Genomic DNA, 6,874 nt, shown 5'->3' on the forward strand with positions numbered 1-6,874 from the left:
GTGTGTGTGAATTATTTGGGATCTCTGACAATCCTTGCTTCTCATCCACTATACTAAACTCTACAATAAAAATAACACACTCAAACTTATCACTTATTATTCAAACATTTACCAAACCATACTTTAATTAACTAAGATCACCAAATCTAAAGGCAACCCATTCCAAAGGCCAAGTATCCTGTTATAAAAACAAAGATGTCTTGGCTGAAAATGAATCCCACTCTGCCAAACTTATATATTTGTAGCCATTAGTCCTACCATTCCTACCATTTGGTACAAAAAAGATCATGGGTTGACACTATCAGTTCCCTTAACAATCTTAAATACCTCAATCTGATCTCCTCTAACTCTAGAGAAAATAACTATATGAAACAGGTATTCAATGACAATATCTACAATTAACAAAACTAATCCTAAATGGTCTAAAAATATACTGTTATGACACAATTAAAAGTTCTAAACTAATATTTTACTCTAACTAATAAAAAGAGAGCTAATAGGTTGAAATTAATGAATATTGTGAAACATTTAATGAAACCAATTATGAAATGAAACTTAAATTCTTGGTGAAATATGCAAAGAAACAAAAACATTTCTTCAACATACATAAAAAAATACTAATAAAACACTTAAAACTATGTTTAATGAACAAATACTTCTAGCAATAAGATAGCAATATCTTAACATTTGGACATAAGCTTTTCTAACCTTCTAACTAACAGTTGAAATTCACTGTAGTATATATTTATCAACTGTGAATGAAAATGCACAATATACTCTCATACAGTATCATAAAACTGAATATATTAATAGTAATAATTATCATTAACTTTGGATCAACTTAAGTTGCTACCTATAACTGTAGATCAGAACTAAAATTTAACCTACTAACAATTATAGCCAAGTGCATAAATCACTGCTACTTATAATGATTAGAATAGAGCACAATGCATTGTTTTATCAGGTGTGTACCCTTGCTATTAATGACATGTTTAGCTGCAGTCACAATAATATCTTTTAGGATTCAACCAGTTCAGATTTATGTTAGCCTTAAATACATATATTAAGCTAACAGTGCAAAATAACTAATCAGAGTAACAAATTCCTTTGTTAAATCAGTTTAAAATATATCAAAAAATGAAAATATGTTAAAGCTAAAAACAGCAAACATAAGAGGAAAATCTTGTTATAATGGAGCTTGCATTGCATCCTTCCAAAACTCAGATGTTGGAAAGTACCAAACCAACCAACTAGGTAATATTTTTAAAACTAAGCAGTATTTTTATAGTTGAGCAATAAACAAAACAATTGAAATTCCAACAAAAATGGTATATTTCAGATTTAACTAATAAAAATAACACAAAAGAAGTTTCAAATACAAAATAGTCAAAAACAAACTTAAATAATTATTTGCTTTTCTTTAGTGAAAATATAAGTGTTGCAACAGAAAAGCAAGACACTAATTTATAAATGCATCAACAAGGACATATTTCAATAAAATCTATTCTATGATGTAGTTCATAAAAATGATGACAGCTCATTTTTATTCTAAAGTTTAAAAAAATCCTTTTTCTCATGAATAGTGAATGTTACTGAATATCAACCATGTAAACATCATTGTAGAACTGTTAGACAATTCTAGAAAAGGCCATAGACCAATTAGTCTTCCATACGAACTAGCAGTTATAACCGCTTGGAGACCAAGTACTCTTGCTGGAACTGAAAATAACGTAAATTTTTGAACACTTAGAATAAGAGGTGAGATTAATGTAGCATATATAGGTGTGTGCAAATGCATGATCTGGTAATTTTAATGTTGGTATGCATATTAAATGTATTGAAGTAAGGAGAGAAGCATGTTGAAATATTCATGATATTGTATGTGCATGTTGTATCATATTCCATGAAATTTCAATTCAAATCTTTATAATACTAAATATAATGCAAACTAAAAACTTCTACAATACCAAATAATGTATATCAAAATGTTAAAAGAAAAAAGACATCAGATTTGATGCAGTACTTACAATGTTTTCTGTTACTTTGATGTTATTAGGTTGTAAAGTTCAATTTGATGCTGAATTATGCTTCAAGTGTTCTCGAGCTTCACAATACACATTATGAGTTATGTTTATTGTAACTGGTCAATTAATCTTTTATAACTCTAACACATGATGAAAAACTGCTTTTAACTTCTTGCATATTTAACTTTTCTTTTTTTAAGCATAAATACAATAATAAACTTACATCTAAAAATATCTGAAGTGTGATAGAGATTGTGAATCAATTAAATATGTTTTCAAGTCTCTGTCCTTGGTAATGAGAAACACACTTAAAATAAAAATGTGTCTCAGAATGGCTGGTACGGGTATTAACACTTTTACTGATAAGCAGAGAACAATGTTTCGATTTTCCTAGGTCATCTTCAGATTAATAAAGAGAAAGTTTGCAACTGACTGTTGCTGGGCACGTCTTAGGGACAAGAGTATAAACAGGTATGGAATTGAAGGGGACATTGCAGTTGAATTTTATGTTATTAATTAGTATAGGTATACAGGTGCTCCTTTACATTGGATTAATTTTGGTTTTAGTTATATAAATATGGATTCTTTGATTTTGCATTTGCTTGTATTTGTTTCCCTACTTGGTATATGGGTGTTTTCTATGGTTATGTTGTGTTTATTTGATTTGCAGTGTTAAAAAACATGGCATTTTTCGTGTTCTTTGAATCTAATTTCCATTTTTCTGCTTGTTTTTTCAATATAAAAGTTGTGTCAATTGCTGCATTGTATTTTATAAATTATGTTGGTATTGTGTTTGTCAGTGTAGTTTTTACATAGTATGGACTTTAGTTTTGTACCTGGTTTTTGAGTAAATTTGGTATTTACTGAAAAGTTATGTTTTAAGATTTTTTCCAAATGTTATTTTTTTTTGTTGATGTCTGGAACATATGTGATGCAGTAGTCTAAGGTTTTGTAATTTGTTGTATCTTTGAATTTATTGTTGTTTGTTTGTTATTGGTTTAGGTGTGTGTGTGTATAATTTTTTTTCCATGGTGTTTTTTGAGGAAATTTGTTGATGTTGATGAATTGTTGTTTTATTTTCTTGATTTCATTGTTAATTTCATTAGGTGAGCATAGATTTGTGGTTGTGTTTATTTGGTTTCTTAATACGTTGAGCAACATAGTCAAAATTGAAACTAGATTCAAAGAACAACAACAAAAAACATCTTCACACATTTTTGAACACTACAAATCAAATAAACACAACATAACCAAAAAAAGCACCCACATACTAAGTAGGGAAACAAATATAAACAAATGCAAAATCAGAGAAGCACTACTTATACAACAACTAAAACCAAAAATAAACAAACACCTTTATACCAATATTAATTAATAACCTAGCATTCAAATGCAATGTCCCCTACAATCCTACACCTGTTTATACTCTCATTCCTAAGACATGCCCAGCAATGGTCAGTTGCAAACTCTTTGTTAACCTGCAGATGACCTAGAAAGGTAAAAAAATTGTTCTCTGCTTATCATTAAAAGTGTTAATATCCATACCAGCCATTCTGAGATACAAGTCTCTGTTCTATTGAAATATCACAAGAAATTGAATAAGAATTAGGCTTAAATATAGACTAGGATAACATCATGATTCAGTATTTTTCAAAGGAATCATCTTAATATAAAAATTGTTTCTGGACAGCTAACTTGATTAATAATTGTAATCAATTACCTATGAGCATTGAGTTCATCAATGAGTCATAAAATAAGTTATTAATTACAATTACAGTTAAATATGTAAACAATGAAGATAATGAACTAATACAAATTAGTTTCCAATTATTATTATTTTTAATTATTTAAATTATACAAGTCTCTTGTTATTTGTTGAATGAAATTAATAAGCCTGGTGACTAATTTATTAACAAATTCTACTCTAATTCTCCAGATCTAGTTTTATGTATGTAGGGTGAAGTATTAAGTCCTGTTCAAAAGTTTACAATTTCTATTTCACAATGGGAAGAAATACAGTGATAATTATATGATCTTATGAGCAACAATGCATAATACATTTCTTTAGGCCCTGCAGTTTTTAAGCAGAGACTATTTATATGAATGTTTTGCATAGCCATTGGAACACATCTATACAGTAATTATTTATGCACATATGAACCTGTTTTGGTATATTAGGTATAATTAGTTTTAAGTTACTTGGTTGAGCTACATAGTCACACACACATTTATATTTTGGAACAACATGGAACTTACTGACCCATCTCAATTGTCCCTTCATCTAAACAGGAACTATTAATAAACTTTAAAAAAACCTTAAAGTTTAAACTTATCAACCTTTTTTTAAACTCTTAAATTTACTGCTGTCACAACATCCAAAGGCAACCCATTCCAAAGGCCAGCCAACAACCTTGTTAGAAAAATTGTCTTAGCTAAAGATGACTTCTACCCTGCCAAAATGTATACTTGAGTTCCATAGTCCTACTATTCTCACTGCTAAGAATGAAAAAAATGATGCATCAACATTATTAATTCCATTTACAATCTTGAACACCCTAAACAGATCCTCTCTAACTCTACTTTTTTCAAGAGAAAACAATTTGAAATTAACTCTATCCCAGGCACCATTCTGGTAACCCTCCTTTGAATTCTTTCCAACAATTCAACATTCTTCTTGAAGTAAGGAGCCTAAGACTGAACACAATACTCCAAATATGGCCTAACTAGTAACCTATGCAATAAAATGACAATCTCTTTATACTTGTATTAAATATTTATGTAGGTATAATCTAAAATGTTATTTGCACTCCCAACAGCAAGATCATACTGCTTAGATGGATTAAAGGACTGATTAAATCATTTAGTAAATCAGCAGCACCTGAGATTTTAATAATATTTGCAAATTTAAGTAATTTATTGATCATTCCTTCAAGTACTTCACTGAAGTAAATCGAAAAGACAAAGGTCTGAATATTGAGTACAAAGGCACTCTACTTGTGATATTATATCAATCTGACTGAACTGCATTTGTAATAACCTCTGCTTTCTTCCTTCCAGTCATTCTTCTAAGTTCTAATTCTATACACTTGGTTAATTTATTCCCCATACCTGGATTATAGATATTTTTATAAGAATTTTACGTGTTGTCAGATACTTTCTGAAAATCCAGATTTCCAAACCTACACCCTCACCTTAATTTAAATTTGCATTAACCTTTTCAAATAATGCCGAAAGATTTGTAGAGCAAGATTTTCCTTTATCAAACCATGTTGTCTATATGAATTACTGAGAATAAAACAGAGTATAATGTAGTTGGCCCTCAGTTTTGATTGTTCTTTTCTTTGCTGTAGATCAACTTTGCCACTTGACTGATAAGTTAAATAAAAAATTTCCAAATTGTACTACACTGCCAAGAATCCAACTTTGGGTTTGTCTATGTAAGTTAGGCTAAACTAAATAGTATTACCATTACTACTTTTATTTGTAAGCACACTTCGACTTTTTAATACAGCTTCTCACACTCACATGTGCAGTACGATTAAATTACAGACTAGTAATTATATATGGCAATAAACATGTTTTTCTCATTCATCGTAAATAAGTTTTTCAAATTCGAAAATTATGAACTCACAATACCTTTATTCTTCAAAAAAGATTGCCCTCTAGCGGGAAAATACCTATTCAAATATTTATTTTTATTTTGTAATAATGAAACATCTGTAAATTATGAAATTAACGAAATTAAATTAATGAGCTGAAAGTCCACATTTAAATGAAAAAGTTACACTGAACAGTAATAAAACACAAACTATTAATCTTCTATTTTATTTAGCATAGTATAGCGACAATAAGGATTATCTACTGCAGGGGTGGGAAACTCCATGGCCACTGGCCACATGTAGCCAGTGGATAGCACAATTTCGGCCAGCTCGAGTCCAGAAATATGCTTTTACCATCATTTATCTTTTTATCGCAAATTTGGTAATCAGCAACGGCACTGCCTCACGTGATCGCTAATGTCGCGCGCTTCATTACTGCCACAGACTCCGCCCATTTTGTAACGTCAGTCTGGTTTATATGTTTGTTATCGAATGTGCATTGTTTTGCATGCGCTTACAAACACATTTTTATTGTGCAACTTTTAAATGTTTAAATATATTTTGTTTTTAATCGCATGATATGGATAAGTGTATAATTCGAAAACGAAAGAATCTAAATGATGGTGAACACTCAGAAAATAAAGAAAATTTAATATGATTCTGGCATTACTGCAGAAAATAGAAGGGCGTGTAACTGGAAAAACGCGAAACGAGAATTTAATGAAAGTTGGGAGTTGAAATTTGCAGTGACTGAAGCAAATAATAAGCCAGTGTGTCTTTTGTGTAACAAAGTTTTTAGAAAGTATATAGCTTTAAGCAACACATTAACAATTTTCACAACGAATTTGATGTAAAATTTCCAGTTGATAGCAAAAATCGTATGAAAGAAATTAGCCGTCTGAAAGCATAACTTCATGAACAAAAGGAAGGTCTAAATTTTTTTATCATTGATAAAACTAGTTACGTTAGCTGCCTATAAATTAGCTTGGATTCTAGCTCAAAAAAGATATCATTTTATGATGCTGAACTAGTAAAAGAAATATTGATTGTGGCCATTGAAACTCTATTGGGAAATTATGATTCAAAAATAAAATATGATGTTCTTCAAAAGGTTAATAATTTGCAATTATGTCGAAGAATAATTGTCCGCAGAATGCTAGAGTTAGCGAAATACATAAAAAATCAATTGCTTGAAGAACTAAAATACTTTTTGTATTTTTCTTTAGCACTAGATGAGTCAACAGATGTTAA

General features: G+C 29.8%; 1 protein-coding gene across 1 annotated transcript in view; it reads right to left on the reverse strand.

Annotated features, from left to right (window-relative positions):
• LOC143223512 (17S U2 SnRNP complex component HTATSF1-like) overlaps positions 1 to 4,519 on the reverse strand; it is an 80,376-nt gene extending 75,857 nt beyond the window's left edge. The window contains 1 exon segment of the mRNA XM_076451589.1: positions 4,362 to 4,519. The gene's annotated coding sequence lies outside the window, so the exon portion shown is untranslated.
• Positions 4,520 to 6,874: the final 2,355 nt, after the last annotated feature.

The sequence above is a fragment of the Tachypleus tridentatus genome, chromosome 8, assembly GCF_004210375.1.
Source record: "Tachypleus tridentatus isolate NWPU-2018 chromosome 8, ASM421037v1, whole genome shotgun sequence".
Classification (NCBI taxonomy): Eukaryota; Metazoa; Arthropoda; class Merostomata; order Xiphosura; family Limulidae; genus Tachypleus; species Tachypleus tridentatus.